This window comes from Salmo salar, chromosome 09, assembly GCF_965601325.2.
Source record: "Salmo salar chromosome 09, fSalSal1, whole genome shotgun sequence".
NCBI lineage: Eukaryota > Metazoa > Chordata > Actinopteri > Salmoniformes > Salmonidae > Salmo > Salmo salar.
The window spans coordinates 5,181,265-5,198,931 of NC_138299.1; the positions used below are offsets into that span (position 1 = coordinate 5,181,265).

The following is a 17,667-nucleotide window of genomic DNA, read 5'->3' on the forward strand; positions in this document are numbered from 1 at the left end:
TGCTGTGGGGGTGTTTTTCAGCGGCAGTGACTGGGAGACTAGCCAGAATTGAGGAAAAGATGGATGGAGCAAAGTACAGAGAGATCCTTGATGAAAACCTGCTCCAGAGCGCTTAGGACCTCAGACTGGGGTGAAGGTTCACCTTCCAACAGGACAACAACCCTAAGCACACAGCCAAGACAACACAGAAGTGTCTTCAGGACACATCTCTGAATGTCCTTGAGTGGCTCAGCCAGACCCCGGACTTGAACCCGATCGAACATCTCTGGAGAGACCTGGAAATTGCTGTGCAGCAATGCTCCCCACCCAACCTGACAGAGCTTGAGAGGATCTGCAGAGAAGAATTGGAGAAACTCCCTGAAAATACAGGTGTGCCAAGCTTGTAGCGTCATTCCCAAGAAGACTCGAGGCTGTAATCACTGCCAAAGGTGCTTCAACAAAGTACTGAGTAAAGGGTCTGAATACTTATGTAAATGTCATATGTTCATTATTTTTTAATCAATTAGCAAATATTTCCAAAAACCTGTTTCTGCTTTTTCATTATGGGGTAGTGTGTAGATTGATGAGGGGGAAAAAATCAATTTCATCCATTTTAGAAGGCTGTAACTTATTTTTTATTTTTTTAAGTCAAGGGACTGGCACAAATATATCTTGATTAGATAAGTTTTCAACCCCATGAGTCAATAAATGTTAGAATCACCTTTGGTAGTGATTACAGAGTCCTTCTGGGTAAGTCTCTAAGAGCTTTCAACACCTCGATTGTGCAACATATGCCCATTATTATTTTCAAAATTCTTCAAGCTCTGTCAAATTGGATGTTAATTATTGCTAGACAACCATTTTTGGGTCTTGCCATAGATTTTCAAGCAAATTTAAGTCAAAACCCTAACTCGGCCGCTCATGAACATTCACTGTCTTCTCGGTAAGCAACTCCAGCGTAGATGTGGCCTTGTGTTTTAGGTTATAGTCTTGCTGAAAGGTGAATTAATCTCCCAGTGTCTCGTGGAAAGCAGACTGAAACAGGTTTTCCTCTAGGATTTTGCCTGTGCTTAGCTCCATTCCGTTTATTTTTTATCCTGAAAAACTCCCCAGTCCTTAATGATTACAAGCATACCCATAACATGATGAAGCCACCACTATGCTTGAAAATATGGAGTGTGGTACTCAGTAATGAGTTGTATTGGATTTGCTCCAAACATAACACTTTGTATTCAGGAAAAAAAAATGTATTGCTTTGTCATATTTTTTGCACTATTACTTTAGTGCCTTGTTGCAAACAGGCTTCCTTCTTTCACTCTGTAAATTAGGTTAGATTTGTGGAATAACTACAATGTTGTTGATCCATCCTCAGTTTTCTTCTATCACAGCCATTAACTCTGTAACTGTCTTAAAGTCACATGGTTAAATCCTTTGTGTGTCCTTCCTCTCCAGCAACTGAGTTAGTAACGATGTCTATGTCTATGTAGTGACTTTGTGTAGTGTAACAGCTTTAATGTATTTTTGTCGAGGTACTACGCAGCGCAGAGAGCCCCTTGCACAATCAACGTTGTTGAGATACATTGAGTTTCCTTGCAGGCCTATTTGACTGGGAAACTGTGAAGCCAGCTGTATAGCCTATTTCTGTTCATGAGTCTTTTATTAATGAATGTGAAAACAATGTTGTGTCTGTTTGCTTATTTTCGTTAAATCATGCATAGCTGTTCTTTATATGGCCTAAAGTAAATATGTTCATATGGACAGAATATTATGTGTAGGCTATAGCATATTTGAAAATTTATCAGTTATGAAAATAAAACATTTAATGCGGAAAAAATTGATCTGGTCAAAGGCCGACAAGTGGACGTTTCAATTAAAAAGACTGTCACATGACTGTGATTTTAGAAACACAAAGTAACATTAACCTATGATTAAAGGGTTAGGCTATAGTGGGCTCTCATTAATTCACATAGACGTAGCACATTTCTGTGTTGCAGATAATTTATGTTTGAGGTCAAACTTCCCTCTTTGAAAAGAGCCCTTCCCCATTTTTTCCACACACCAAGTATGCAGACATTTGCACAGTTTTGCACAAACTGGCCCAGTTTCTGGCCGGCATGAGTTATACAGTGGCTAGCGAAAGTTTTCACCCCCTTGGCAGTTTTCCTATTTTGTTGCCTTGTAACCTGGAATTAAAATTGATTTTTTGGGGGGGTTGTATCATTTGATTACACAACATGCCTAGCACTTTGAAGGTGAAAGAAATAAGACAAAAAAGCAGAAAACTTGAGCGTGCATAACTATTCACGCCCTCAAAATCAATACTTTGTAGAGCCACCTTTCTCAGCAATTACAGCAGCAAGTCTCTTGGGGTATGTCTCTATAAGCTTGGCACATCTAGCCATTGGGATTTTTTCCCATTCTTCAAGGCAAAACTGCTCCAGCTCCTTCAAGTTGGATGGGTTCCGCTGTTGTACAGCAATCTTTAAGTCATACCACAGATTCTCAATTGGATTGAGGTCTGGGCTTTGACTAGGCCATTCCAAGACATTTAAATGTTTACCCTTAAACCACTCGAGTGTTGCTTTAGCAGTATGCTTAGAGTCATTGTCCTGCTGGAAGGTGAACCTCCGTCCCAGTCTGAAATCTCTGGAAGATTGAAACAGGTTTCCCTCAAGAATTTTCCTGTACTTAGCTCCATCCACCATTTCTTCAATTCTGACCAGTTTCCCAGTCCCTTCCATGCTTCACTGTGGCGAATGGTATTCTCGGGGTGATGAGAGGTGTTGGGTTTGCGCCAGACATAGCATTTTCCTTGATGGCCAAAAAGCTCATTTTTAGTCTCATCTGATCAGAGTACCTTTTTCCATATGTTTGAGTCTCCCACATGCCTTTTGGCGAACGCCAGACGTGTTTGCTTATTTTTTTCTTTAAGCAATGGCTTTTTTTGTCCACTCTTCCATAAAGCTCTGTGGAGTGTATGGCTTAAAGTGGTCCTTTGGACAAATATTCCAATCTCCGCTGTGGAGCTTTGCAGCTCCTTCAGGGTTTTCTTTGGCCTTTTTGTTGCCTCTCTGATTAATGCCCTCCTTGCCTGATCCGTGAGTTTTGGTGGGCGGCCCACTCTTGGCAGGTTTGTTGTGGTGCCATATTCTTTAAATTTTTTATATTGGATTTAATGGTGCTCCGTGGGATGTTCAAAGTTTCAGATATTTTTTTATAACCCAACCCTGATCTATAGTTCTCCACAACTTTGTCCCTGACGTGTTTGGAGATCTCCTTGGTCTTCATGGTGTCGCTTGCTTGGTGGTGCCGCTTGCTTAAAGGTGTTGCAGACTCTGGGGCCTTTCAGAACAGGTATATACAGTTGAAGTCGGAAGTTTACATACACTTAGGTTGGAGTCATTAAATCTTGTTTTTCAACCACTCCACAAATTTCTTGTTAACAAACTAGTTTTTGGAAGTCGGTTAGGACTTCTACTTTGTGCACGAGACACGTGATTTTTCCAACAATTGTTTACAGACAGATCATTTCACTTATAATTCACTGTATCACAATTCCAGTGGGTCATACCGCTCAGGAAGGAGACATGTTCTGTCTCCTGAAGATGAATGTACTTTGGTGCAAAAAGTTCAAATCAATCCCAGAACAACAGCAAAGGACCTTGTGAAGATGCTGGAGCAAACAGGTACAAAAGTATCTATAGCCACAGTAAAACGAGTCCTATATCGACAACCTGAAAGGCCGCTCAGCAAGGAAGAAGCCACTGCTCCCAAACTGCCATAAAAAACTGTTTGCAATTGCACATGGCGACAAAGAGCGTACTTTTTGGAGAAATGTCCTCTGGTCTGGTGAAACAAAAATAGAACTGTTTGGCCATAATGACCATCGTTATGTTTGGAGGAAAAAGGGGGAGGCTTGGAACCTGAAGAACACCATCCCAACCGTGAAGCACGGGGGTGGCAGCATCATGTTGTGGGGGTGCTTTGCTGCAGAAGGGATTGGTGCACTTCACAAAATAGATGGCATCATGAGGTAGGAAAATGATGTGCATACATTGACACAACATCTCAAGACATCAGTCAGGAAGTTAAAGCTTGGTTGCAAATGGGTCTTCTAAATGGACAATGACCCCAAGCATACTTCCAAAGTTGTGGCAAAATGACTTAAGGACAATGAAGCCAAGATATTGGAGTGGCCATCACAAAGCCCTGACCTCAATCATATAGAACATTTGTGGGCAGAACTGAAAAAGTGTGTGCGAGCAAGGAGGCCTACAAACCTGACTCAGTTACACTAGCTCTGTCAGGAGGAATGGGCCAATATTTACCCAACTTATTGTGGGAAGCTTGTGGTAGGCTACCCGAAACGTTTGACCCAAGTTTAAATTGTTTTTAGGCAATGCTACCAAATACTAATTGAGTGTATGTAAACTTCTGACCCACTGGGAATGTGATGAAAGAAATAAAAGCTGAAATAAATCATTCTCTCTACTATTATTCTGACATTTCACATTCTTAAAATAAAGTGGTGATCCTAACTGACCTAAGACAGGGAATTTTTACTAGGATTAAATGTCAGGAATTGTGAAAAACTGAGTTTAAATGTATTTGGCTAAGGTGTATGTAAACTTCCGACTTCAATTGTATGTATGTATGTATGTATGTATGTATGTATGTATGTATGTATGTATGTATGTATGTATGTATGTATGTATGTATGTATGTATGTATGTATGTATGTATGTATGTATGTATGTATGTATGTATATATAAAGGGAATTGGAAATGATGCAGATACGTTTTTCATTTTATTTAACCTTTATTGAACTTACATTGATGGAAGCTACAATCTAATTTTAAAGCTGATCTACCACCCAAATGTAAAAACCAATACAATTAAATACGTTTTCAGACCCCTTGACTTTTTCTACATTTTGTTTCGTCACAGCCTTAATCTAAAATGTATTAAATCGTTTTTTTCCCTAATCAATCTACACACAATACCCCATAATGACAAAGCAAAAACAGATTCAGAATTCTTTGCAAATGTATTAAAAATAAAAAAGTGAAACAAGAAATGTACATAAGTATTCAGACTCTTTACTCAGTACTTTGTTGAAGCACTTTTGGTAGCAATTAAAGCCTCTAGTCTTCTTAGGTATGATGCTACAAGCTTGGCACACCTGTATTTGGGGAGTTTCTCCCATTTCTCTCTGCAGATCCCCCAAGCTCTGTCAGGTTGGAAGGGGAGCGTTGTTGCACAGCTATTTTCAGGTCTCTCCAGAGATGTTTGATCGGGTTCAAGTCCAGGCTCTGGCTTCGCCACTCAAGGACATTCAGAGACTTGTCCCGAAGTCACTCCTGCGTTGTCTTGGCTGTGTGCTTAGGGTTGTTGTCCTGTTGGAAGGTGAAACTTCACCCCAGTCTGAGGTGCTGAGCACTCTGGAGCAGGTTTTTATCACACACACAAATGTACAGATGCCTCTCTCTAATATATTTGATATCATATATCTGAGTGCCAAAAATCATATGTGAGCAGGTGCCACTCGATTTGTCTGATTGTAGACATCATCCAGAGAAATTGTAATTACTTTCACATCACTGACATTCCGTTGAGAAATTGCTTTCCCCACTCTCAAATACAGTACAGTCTAATCGGAGGAGGAGAAGAAGCATATACCTTTGCATTTTTCTCCTGGTGTTTTAAACGTTTCCTAATACATTGTTTCTCACCCTATTTGTTGTGTATTGCCAACTCTCGTTGCCATTTCCAACCAGCATCATCAGAGAAAGTAAACATGTGCTCTGGGAACATACTTTTTCCCGTTTTCTTTCCTTCTTAATTTTTCACTCTTGGCCAAGATACTCTCCAAGATTTGTTTGATCGATCCCTGTATGCCTAGACTTAATTGGAAGGCACATTATTAACACAAATGTGTAGATGAAAGATTGCAGATGAAAGATGCTCGTCTCATACATTTTATTTTATAATACGCTGGAACATCAAGTGACAGGATAAGCCAAGTTTGAAGGATTCAGATGATCCAGCATGTCTATGGATCAGAAAGTTGTGGAGCTTAGACGGTGTATCGGAAATATGCAAAGAGAGATGAGATTTGCTATTTATAAGTCAAACAGCTTGGGTTTACCCACCAAAGGAAGGGAGTATGAACTCTGATGTAATGCTCGGGGCTTCTCAAAGGGAGGATTAACACCAACGTCTGACAAAGAATTCAACTGCGGTAGCAGAAGGGGTTTTAAGTGATAAACACTTCCTGTCAACATATCCCTCCTTCCCTTCCTCCCTCCCATCCTTCTTACTGGATCGAGCACACTCACCTTGCTTGCTGAAGGTGTAAACAGGGTAATGTTTTGGCTTTGCATTGTTGGTTGAATTGTCGCGCCAGTGCATTACAAATGCATGAATAGAATCCGTGACAAAAATGCACTTCAAAATCATATTCTTATCTATTGTGACTGATTGACCTGTGCCTGTTTGGAGCATCCAAATAGTTTTTATTAACTGTGACTGCAGTAAATATGTAGCATCCTGAGGCATTCATAAATATTGGGACAACAATGTTATTTTCTTATTGATAGCATCGAATGCTAAGCTAAGCCTTGAGCTACAGCGGCAAGGAAGAAGTCCCCTCAGTGTAGGAACAGTATGGACTTGGAGGGGAAGCTGGGCTTTTTACGGGATGACACATCGTCTTACTCTGCCGCCTCAATCTTGCTTTGTTTGTTTGTCCAGAACCTATGAATGATAAAAAGGTATTTTTTACAGAATGTTCTGTTTTCTAATGTAAAGCACAATCGCACAAAGCTACCAGTGGTGCATGTTATAATAGTAGAGTAAATAACAAATAATAGAGTGAACACTAATGTGTAGAGATGTATTCCTAAGAATCATTCCAGTGTAATATCTTTATAACATACAGAAAGACTCCAGAATTCACATTTTGGCTAAAACACCTTTTTTTTCATAAAACAGGAGCGCATTCGCGCAAAACTGAAAGCGCGACCCACCGCATTTAAGCATGGAAAGATGACTGGGAATATGGCCGAATATAAACAGTGTAGTTATTCCCTCCGCAAGGCAATCAAACAAGCGAAATGTCGGTATAGGGACAAAGTGGATTCCCAATTCAACAGCTCAGACACGAGAAGTATGTGGCAGGATCTACAGGCCGTTACGTACTACAAATATAAAACCAACCATGTCACGGACACCGACATCTTGCTTCCAGACAAGCTAAACACCTTCTTTGCCCGCTTTGAGGATAATACAGTGCCACCGACAAGGCCCGCTACCAAGGACTGCGGCCCCTCCTCTCCCTCTCCGGGGCCGACGTGAGTAAGACATTTAAACAAGTTAACCCTCGCAAGGCTACTGGCCCAGACGGCATCCCTAGCCGCGTCCTCAGAGCAAGTACAGACCAGCTGGCTGTTTACGGACATATTCAATCGCTCCCTGTCCCAGTCTGCTGTCCCCATATGCTTCAAGATGGCCACCATTGTTCCTGTACCCAAGAAGGCAAAGATAACTGAACTTCATGACTATCGCCTCGTAGCACTCACTTCTGTCATCATGCTTTGAAAGACTAGTCAAGAATCATATCACCTCCACCTTACCTACCACCCTAGACCCACTTCAGTTTGCATACCGCCCCAATAGATCCACAGACGATGCAATCGCCATCACACTGCACACTGCCCTATCCCATCTGGAAAAGACGAATACCTATGTAAGAATGCTGTTCATTGACTACAGCTCAACTTTCAACCCCGAGCTCATCATTAAGCTTGAGGCCCTGGGTCTTGTTAGGGTTCGTTTCCTCGTGTCCTTATCAATCAGTTACTCATTGGTGAAATTAGCATTATGACAATATCTTTAATTAAATCATTCAAAACCCTTTATTAATGCAATTGCAGATGTTGACAAACAGGAACATAGCACGAATGTTGCTGAGTAAGTTCTGCATCAAACAAAAGGTCTCCAATTGTTTTATTAAACCCTAAGTCACGCCCTGGTGATGTCACTGCCTACGTCATCATCCTCTACTCCTGGGACCAAAACCATGCCTACAAAGCTGTATAAACAGGGCCATTATTGTTAGCTAAACACTTAGCAGTAAATGTCCCCTCCCCCAAAGTTGATTTATTGTGGAATGTTTGCCAAGTCTTATCTCCTTCACTACCCTGCAGAGTTCTGTCTAAGTCACACATTTCTAAGAAGGGCCTCTTTATAATGAGGCAGAGAGAGAGAGAGAACTAAAATACAACTGTAGAACAATAATAAACTTCTACAATGAATATATATATTGTTAATCCGTAGTCTAAAACCCTATAAATGTAAGGAGGGAGGGGTCTTATAACCCCTTCCCTTCTATTAATATAACATAAGCATAATCAATTATTCTAATACATCAAACATTTGTACAGCCCCAAATCATGACCCCTAGGTGAATCCTGACAGTCTCAACCCCGCCCTGTGCAATTGGGTCCTGGGCTTTCTGACAGGCCGACCCCAGGTGGTGAACGTAGGAAACAACATCTCCACTTCGCTGACCCTCAACACTGGGGCCCCACAAGGGTGCATGCTCAGCCCCATCCTGTACTCCGTGTTCACCCATGACTGCGTGGCCATGCACGCCTCCAACTCAATCATCAAATTTGCAGACGACACAACAGTAGTGGGCTTGATTAACATCAACAACGAGACAGCCTACAGGGAGGAGGTGAGGGCACTCGGAGTGTGGTACAGGGAGGTGGTGAGGGCACCCGGAGTGTGGTATCAGGAAAACAACCTCTCACTCAATGTCAACAAAACAGAGGAGATGATCGTGGACAGGAAACAGCAGAGGCAGCACAACATTTTTTACATTTACATTTACATTACTTACAGTAGTGAATGCATACATTTCATACATTTTTTTCCCGTACTGGTCCCTCGTGGGAATCGAACCCACAACCCTGGCGTTGCAAACAGCATGCTCTACCACCCTATCCACATCGATGGGACAGTAGTGGAGAAGGTGGAAAGTTCCTCGGCGTACATATCACAGACAAACTGAAATGGTCCACCCACACAGACAGTGTGGTGAAGAAGGCACAACAGTGCCTCTTCAATCTCAGGAGACTGAAGAAATTTGGCTTGTCACCTAAAACCCTGACAAACTTTTACAGATGCACAATTGAGAGCATCCTGTCAGGCTGTATCACCACATGGTACGTCAACTGCAACGCCCTCAACCACAAAGCTCTCCAGAGGGTGGTGCGGTCTGCACAATGCATCACCGGGGGCAAACTACCTCCCATCCAGGACACCTACAGCACCCAATCTAACAGGAAGGCCAAAAAGATCAACAACCACCCGAGGCATTGCCTGTTCACCCTGCTACCATCCAGAAGGCGAGGTCAGTACAGGTGCGTCAAAGCTGGGACCGAGAGACTGAAAAACAGCTTCTATCTCAAGGCCATCAGACTGTTAAACAGCCATCACTAACACAGAGAGGCTGCTGCCTACATACAGACTCAAATCATTGGCCACTTTAATACATGGAACGCTAGTCACTTTAAATAATGCCACTTTTATAATGTTTACATATCTTACATTACTCATCTCATATGTTTATACTGTATCTTATACCATCTATTGCATCTTGTCTATGCTGCTCGGGCCATCGCTCATCCATATATTTATATGTGCATATTCTTATTCCATCCCTTTAGATTTGTGTGTATTAGGTAGTTGTTGTGGAATTGTTAGATTACTTGTTCGATATTACTGCACTGTCGGAACTAGAAGCACAAGCACTTCGCTACACTCGCGTTAACATCTGCTAACCATGTATATGTGACCAATACCATTTGATTTGATTTGAGAATAGTGAATGTGAAGTCTTAAACTTACCCCTCTCTACCGGACTTAAAACACAGAATTTATTACTGATGCTTACGATAATACGTATTCAACCACTCGTATGAAAAATGACTCCGACGTTGCCTGTTGTAATGCATCCAATTTCAATAACACCATGCAGGCCACGCTATTCCAAATCCGAAACTGATGCGGTGTCATGCCAGAGACCATGTTCTTTGGGAATAGATAGTGTTGCTCAATACTCCCCTGATACAGACTTTCGTTATAAGATCATCAAGTTTCAGCACAGCAGGATTAATAAGGTCTCCAGGCAGCATTCCCAATGGCTTTATAATGGTGACCTTTCTTGCCGTCCACTGGCAGTGCCTCGATCTTTCTCTGTGACACATGAACCGGGAAAGAGCAGAGTCAGCACTGCACTGGTCAGTGGATGGAGGGAAGCATCAGCCATTGTGAGCGGTCTACTCATTCCCTTGGCACGGCTAAGCCGCTAGCTGGTGTTAGTTAGCGACCGATCACTATAGGGCTGTGTTGAACCAGGTGTGATCATCACACCAGGTGAAGATGTCATTTCATGTTCAGGGTGGCCTACTTCACCCAGACACTCCATTTGAATGGGAATTAGTTTGCAGAAGTGTTTTGGAAGTTGTATTATGCTTCAAAGCACATTATGATAATTTTTATAATGAGTGTTTATCTGTATAGAATTGTCTCCTCAAGGCAGGGATGTCAAAATCATTCCATGGTGGGCCAAGTGTCGATGGCGCACTCGGCCCTCTGTGGAAGGAGTTTGACACCTGTGCCTCAGGGGATAAATTATCAAAGTTATTGAGCAGACCTGGGTCCAAATAGGATTTATTTATTTTTTACAAATACTTAAGTGGCACTTAATTGAGATTGTTGCAATAAAACCAATGGAATAGTCCCAAAAGTCTCCATGTGTTAATCCAGGCAGACTCAATCAAATTGTGATATAAGTCATTGTCCTTCACATCAACATACAGAAGTACAACAACTAGAAACGTTTCTGTAGGACTAACATTGACAGAATAGTTTAAAAGCCTAGACATTATACTCCAAACACATACCCTGCAATTCCACTCTCGCTGTATGAAGTGCATTACTAACGGGTAAAGGGACAGGGAAGTATTTCACAGCCCAGCTCTGTGAAGTGCACGGCCATAAGATAAGTGGACATGGAGGGAAACCACAAGGAGTGAGTAATGACAACGTGTGTGGATTCGATAAGCCCATACCAGCAGACACTTGAACTACCCTTGTGAAAAGTGTGATTAGACATCTCGGCGGGAGGCTGCCGTGTGCGAGGTGGTCGTAAGGAGGACTGGATGTCATTGGGACCCATCCGGCCCACGTCTGATGTCTCATGCCTGCTAAAGTTTAAGGCTTTGTAATGCATGTAGAGGGGCAGCATGTGGAAAGTAAGCTGTTATACCCACCACGACTGAGGATGAGCTGTGTGTGTTTGTGGAGATTGTGTTGGTGTATGTGAAGTGCGGCGTGATTAACCAAAATGTTGGGTATTCTTAGTTTTTTTTTAACTAATTGACTGACTTCGGTTTGTTTTCTTTTCTTTTGTGAGCTCGATGTGCAGTTTCTGGAGAGATAAAAAATATCAAGCCTTAACTGTATGATGTAGTAGGGAGTCATTGTTTCCAACAGACCAATATTCTACCTAATTGCCATTTTCTGCGCTAAACAAACTACAATAACCATATAGCATTGAGCGCCGGTCTGTGCGGAGCACACATGGATACTGGGGGAAGATAGAAAGTGTGATCGAGAGCAATGGAAAGAAGTTTATTTTAGAGCCTTAGAGTACATGATCTACAGTGCATTCGGAAAGTATTCAGACCCCTTGGCTTTTTTTCACATTTTGTTACATTGCAGCCTTATTACAAAACCCCATAAACATACAACAACTCCCCTCTGTCACGTCCTGACCAGTATAGATTATATTTGGTTATTGTAGTTTGGTCAGGACGTGGCAGAGGGGAGTTGTTGTATGTTTATGGGGTTTGTCACTGGTCTATGTCTGTGTGTCTATGTCTAGTTAATTGGGGTTGGACTCTCAATTGAAGGCAGGTGTGTTGAGTTGCCTTTGATTGGGAGTCCTATATAGTGGGGTGTGTTTGTCTTTGTGTTTCGTGGGTAGGTGATTTTGCACTGCTATACGTGAGTACCTAGCCTGTAAAACTGTCGGTCTGTCATTCTCTTTTGTTTATAGTTTTTTTCGTGTTCACGTGTTTGGAATAAATGATCATGATGAACATGCAACCCGCTGCGCCTTGGTCTTCTCTCCAGTACGACAACCGTGACACCCTCATCAATCTACACACAATACCCCATAATAACAAAGCAAAAACAGTTTTTTAGAATTCTTAAAAAATATATATATATATTACATTTACATAAGCATTCAGACCCTTTACGCAGTACTTAATGAAGCACATTTGACAGCGATTATAGCCTTGAGTCTTCTTGGGTATGACGTTGTCCTGTTGGAAGGTGAACCTTAGCCCCAGGCTGAGGTTCTGAGTGCTTTGTAGCAGGTTTTCATCAAGGATCTCTCTGTACTTTGCTCCATTCATCTTTCCCTCAATCCTGACTAGTCTCTCAGTCCCTGCCACTGAAAAACATCCCCACAGCATGATGCTGCCACCAACATGCTTCACCGTAAGGATGGTGCCAGGTTTCCTACAGACGTGACGCTTGGCATTCAGGCCAAAGAGTTGAATCTTTGTTTCATCAGACCAGAGAATCTTGTTTCTCATGGTCAGAGTCCTTTAGGTGCCTTTTGGCAAACTCCAAGCGGGCTTTCATGTGCCTTTTACTGAGGAATGGTTTCTGTCTGCCCACTCTACCATAAAGGCCTTCTGGAAGGTTCTCCCATCTCCACAGAGGAACTCTGTGGCTTGGTTTTTGCTCTGACATGCACCGTCAACTGTGGGACCTTATATAGACAGGTGTGTGCCTTTCCAAATCAATATAATTGACCATAGGTCACTCCAATCAAATTGTAGAAACATCTCAAGGATGATCAATGGAACCAGGTTTCAGGTATGACCCAGATGCAGAAGAAGAAAAGTTTATTTCTAGTACAGGGCAAACTACAGGTCAATTGCAGGCAGAGGTCAGTAATCCAGATAGGGTGCAAAAGGTCCAGAATGGCAAGCAGTCTCAGGGTCAGAGCAGGCAGGGGTCAATAATCCAGTGAAGTGGGGCAGGGTATAGAATGGCAGGCTCAGGGTCAGAGCAGGCAGAATGGTCAAAACTAGGGAGGACTAGAAAACAGGAGCAAGAAACAGACAGGAGCCGGGGAACAAATGCTGGTAGGTTTCACGAAACAAAACAAACTGGCCACAGACAAACAGAGAACACAGGTATAAATACACAGGGGATAATGGGGAAGATGGGTGACACCTAGAGGGGGGTGGAGACAAGCACAAAGACAGGTGAAACATATCAGGGTGACACCAGGATGGACCTGAGCTCAATTTCGAGTCTCATAGCAAAGGTTCTGAATACTTATGTAAATAAGGTATTTCTGTTTTATATTTTTTTTATAAATTTGCAAACATTTCTAAAAACCTGTTTTGGCTTTGGTATTATGTGTAGATTGATGATACCATTTTTTAAATTTAATCCGTAATATAGCTGTAACGTAACAGAATGTGGAAAAGTCAAGGGGTCTGAATACTTTCCGAATGCAAGTGATCGATAGTTTGTATTCAGCAGTCATAAAAGTATGCCTAATGTACTTTGAAGAACTACTAAAATAGTGATTTTGTCTAACACCATAGGCAGCAGCTCTATAGAGATGACTTGGAATGAAATAAGGGGTGGCTGGGGCGGCAGGTAGCCTAGCGGTTAGAGCTTTGGGCCAGTAACCGAAAGGTTGGTGGATCGAATCCCCGAGCTAACAAGGTAAAAATCTGTTGTTCTGCCCCTGAGCAAGGCAGTTCCTAGGTTGTCATTTTAAATAAGAATTTATTCTTAACTGACTTGCCTAGTTTACTTTAATACATTTATTTATTTATTTATTTAAGTGACGTGAATAAATTATGGTTGATAAGTGATAAGCAGCAATGGAAAGTCACTACTATCATGGGACTTTTGTTAATTGTTTTATTCTGTGTTGTTACAGTATTCAACCCACATAATGCATAGTGCATTTAATGAAAAAATAATAATAAGCCAAATCGAAATTGAACTGACCTCAAAAAACTCTAATCGCTAATCACTCAGCACTAGTTGTGTGTGTGTGTGTGTGTGTGTGTGTGTGTGTGGGGGGGGGGGGGGGGGGGTAGGGGGGGGGATGTTAAAGGTCCAATGCAGCCATTTTTATCTCAATATCAAATCATTTCTGGGCAACAATTAAGTACCTTACTGTGATTGTTTTCAATTAAAATGGTCAAAAATAGGTTCTTAAGAAAGAGCAATTTCTCAAGCAAGAATTTTGCTTGTACTGTCTGGGAGTGGTTTGAGTGGGGAGGGGAAAACAGAACATGTGCTGTTATTGGCAGAGGTTTGGAACTACTATTATAGTAATTTACCGCATAGTGAAGTCACCATAGCAGGCAAAAACTCCCACCAAAACAGGTTTAAATTTCAAAGGGTCTTTTCAAATAGCTCTTACACTAAAAAGGCATTATTATAATTTTTACATTTCACAGTATTATTCCAACCTCATAGTGTGGAAATATATAAAACACAGGAAAATCTGGTTTTTGATTGCATTGGGCCTTTCTTCCCATTCTCAGATTGTAGAAACAAGGACACTGGAAATTGTATAAGTACTTGCTGATGATGCAATGCTATGTGTAAAACAATGCACATGAATGTGATGTTGGTTATTGATATGATGTCGTTGGAGAAGACATTAGCTCATTTAATATCATGCTGCATTAGAAGCCTGCTCTTTGTACTCGTGTCAGATGATACCAGTGGTTTGACCAACAATCTTGTCTCAGACAACAATTTCACCTTCCATTTTTTATGGCATTGTCACGTCCTGACCAGGTAAAAGGGTCATTTGCCATAGTAGAATGGTCAGGGCGTGGCAGGGGGGTTGTTTTGTGTGTTTTGGGGTTTGTTGGTTTCTAGGGGAATGTGTTCTAGTTTTCATTTTCTATGTTTCATTTTCCAGGTTTGGCTGAGTATGGTTTCCAATCAGAGGCAGGTGTCGTTGTCTCTGATTGGCAGCCTGTTTTCCTTTGGGTTTTGTGGGTGGTTGTTTCCGTATAGTCGTTGTACCTTACGGAACTGTTGTTTGTCGTTTGGTTATTTTGTTCAAGTGTTCACTCAAAATAAAAGAAGATGAGCACTATACACGCTGCGCCTTGGTCTGTTCAAACCGACGCCTGTGACAGGCATGTAAGTTTGATATTTGTGTCCCATTGTTTTTCTTTGTAATATTGCTCATTATATTACAGTAATGCAGAACAGGCCTTTTTTTCATTTATTATTATGGGTTTTAAGTTTCAGTATTTTATTTCAGTTTAATGTCTTTTTTAAATGCCACAGCATGCAATTCTAGAGGGAGCCAAGATAAATAAATCATAGGCTGCAATTCATTGGATAATTGCCCTAGTATTACTGTGGAATATAAGTAATGTGTTCGCTATGTGTGTTTCAGATTTTCATGCTCTACTTCCAGACTCCAATACTTGAACCCTCCAACATGAACTATAAGGGTGTCAATTTAATTCAATTCATTACAGCTGTATTTATTTATTCCTACAGAGGCAACATGATATGAACAGTCATTTAAACTTGGAACAACGGGCCTTTTTTTGTTGCTTCCATCAATGTAATTGTCTGCATAATTTCCAATCCCCCATATCTTTTTTTGGTAAAAATATATCCAAACTTTCAAATAAAAAAATACATGTCTAAAAGCTCTACCTCTGTGCCATTTCTGCTCAATAATTGAAGAAACATAACCTTACAATAACCAGACTTTCGAGATTATTGAATACCTTGGGAAAGGTTACGGAGGGCTACTAGACTATTATGAGAGTGTTTTTGCTGTGACCAGATAGCTGAGCAACTTCTATTTGTTTTTTGAATCTCAGTTCAGGGTGTTCCTCAGACTCAGTTTCTCCGATGAAAATCTCCAACATGGTGAGCACACTGAGTCTGTAAACTAGGTTTGTTGGGCTGTGATCTCCATTGCAGTGTCAGAAAGCTCTGTTATATATACCGTCTACAAAAACATATTGATCTTAATCTTCCACAAAAAATGTACCTAGTGGATTGGTTCCTTTGATTGAATGTGATTGCAAATAGAAATTGAATTAGCCTAATGAAGGTGGTTAATGAAAGTGAGACGTTAATTGACTCTTTTGTTATGAGTCGATATCCCTTCACATTCCAGTAAGCGAAGATTGTATTATGATGAATATCTTATTGCAATCGGAGAGCGCCCAGATTATTGTGTTTTTTCCAGAAACTACAAAATCTGTTAAAGTCTGGATTTAGACAATGATACGAATTTTATCATGTTCATCAATTTTAACTTGTCACATTTTAGCTTTCATGAAGGCATTAAATATTCACCGCAAGGAGTGTTTACTCGACATACGTTGGGTCTCTTGGATGGGCTTACTGTCTTCGGTGTTGATGTTGTGAAGGTGTGTGAAGATGCACTATTGTAAAGTGGTTGTTCTACTGGATATTTAGGTGAATGCACCAATTTGTAAGTCGCTCTGGATAAGAGCGTCTGCTAAATGACTAAAATGTAAAATGTAAAAAATGTGTGATTGACAGCAAGCCGATTAGGAGGGGGCTCCCATGAATAGAGCCTTAGATCTTTCTTCTGTAGGTCCCTTGGTCGATAGGAAAACAATGTGGAGAAAGATCTGCAACAGAATTCATAGCATCAATGGAAATGTGCTGCCAACGACCATCTTCAAGTCAGCCTACTCTGCAGGGAGAGAGGGAGGGAGTCTTAGACAGATGGAGGGGGAGAAAGAGAATAACCAATTAATCTTTCCCGGTTCATGTGTCACAGAGTCAGAGATGGGTGGATCTGAACTGAGAGAGTGAGGTGGATCACGAGTCTCTTGTGTGTATGTGAGAAAAGCGAGGATAGTGCGATTGATTTCATGTATAACAAGGAGACAAAGAGAGCGCTTCTTACTTTCTCGTGTTCTTGTTTTTAATTCTCGTGTGTTTTTGATCGACCTTATGTTATTTTTAGTGCTACTTTGATAATGACTATTGCATTGTTGGGTTTGCAGCTTGTAAGAAAGGCATTTCTCTGTACTTGTGCATGTGACATTAACACATGAAACTATTGAAACTAATGATCAAGAGAGGGAGAGTGCAAACCATGATAACGAATCTACACAAAGGGAGCAATAAAGTAGGCTATATATTTTATATAAGGGTAGATTGAGTAAAGCTAACTGCTTTCAATAGCCAATGTACTACTGACTTCCACATCCACATTTGAATTTGCCGGATGTAAAAAAAAAAAAAAAAATTCAGTCAGGATCATTATGAGATGATATTAAGACGTTATAAGGGAGTCTTATAAGCTTATAACAAATGTATCGTATATGCAGGGAGTCAGGAAGCAGGTGCAGAAGGATATTTTAATAACAATGATGCAAGGCAAATTAATAGAACAGGAGATGCTTACTGAACTGGAAAACAAACCAATACTGCCTGTTGAGTGAGGCTACTGAGGGCTAAATAAAGGGAAAGTAATCAAGGCGATGATGAGGTCGAGGTGTGCGTAATAATGGGGAGCTGATATGTGTAATAGTGGTTGCAAG

General features: G+C 41.1%; 1 protein-coding gene across 1 annotated transcript in view; it reads left to right on the forward strand.

The window, feature by feature from the left end:
* The window catches only part of LOC106610601 (leucine-rich repeat and fibronectin type-III domain-containing protein 2), a 226,610-nt gene that overhangs the window by 128,120 nt on the left and 80,823 nt on the right, over nucleotides 1-17,667 (forward strand). The gene's annotated exons all lie outside the window — the stretch shown is intronic.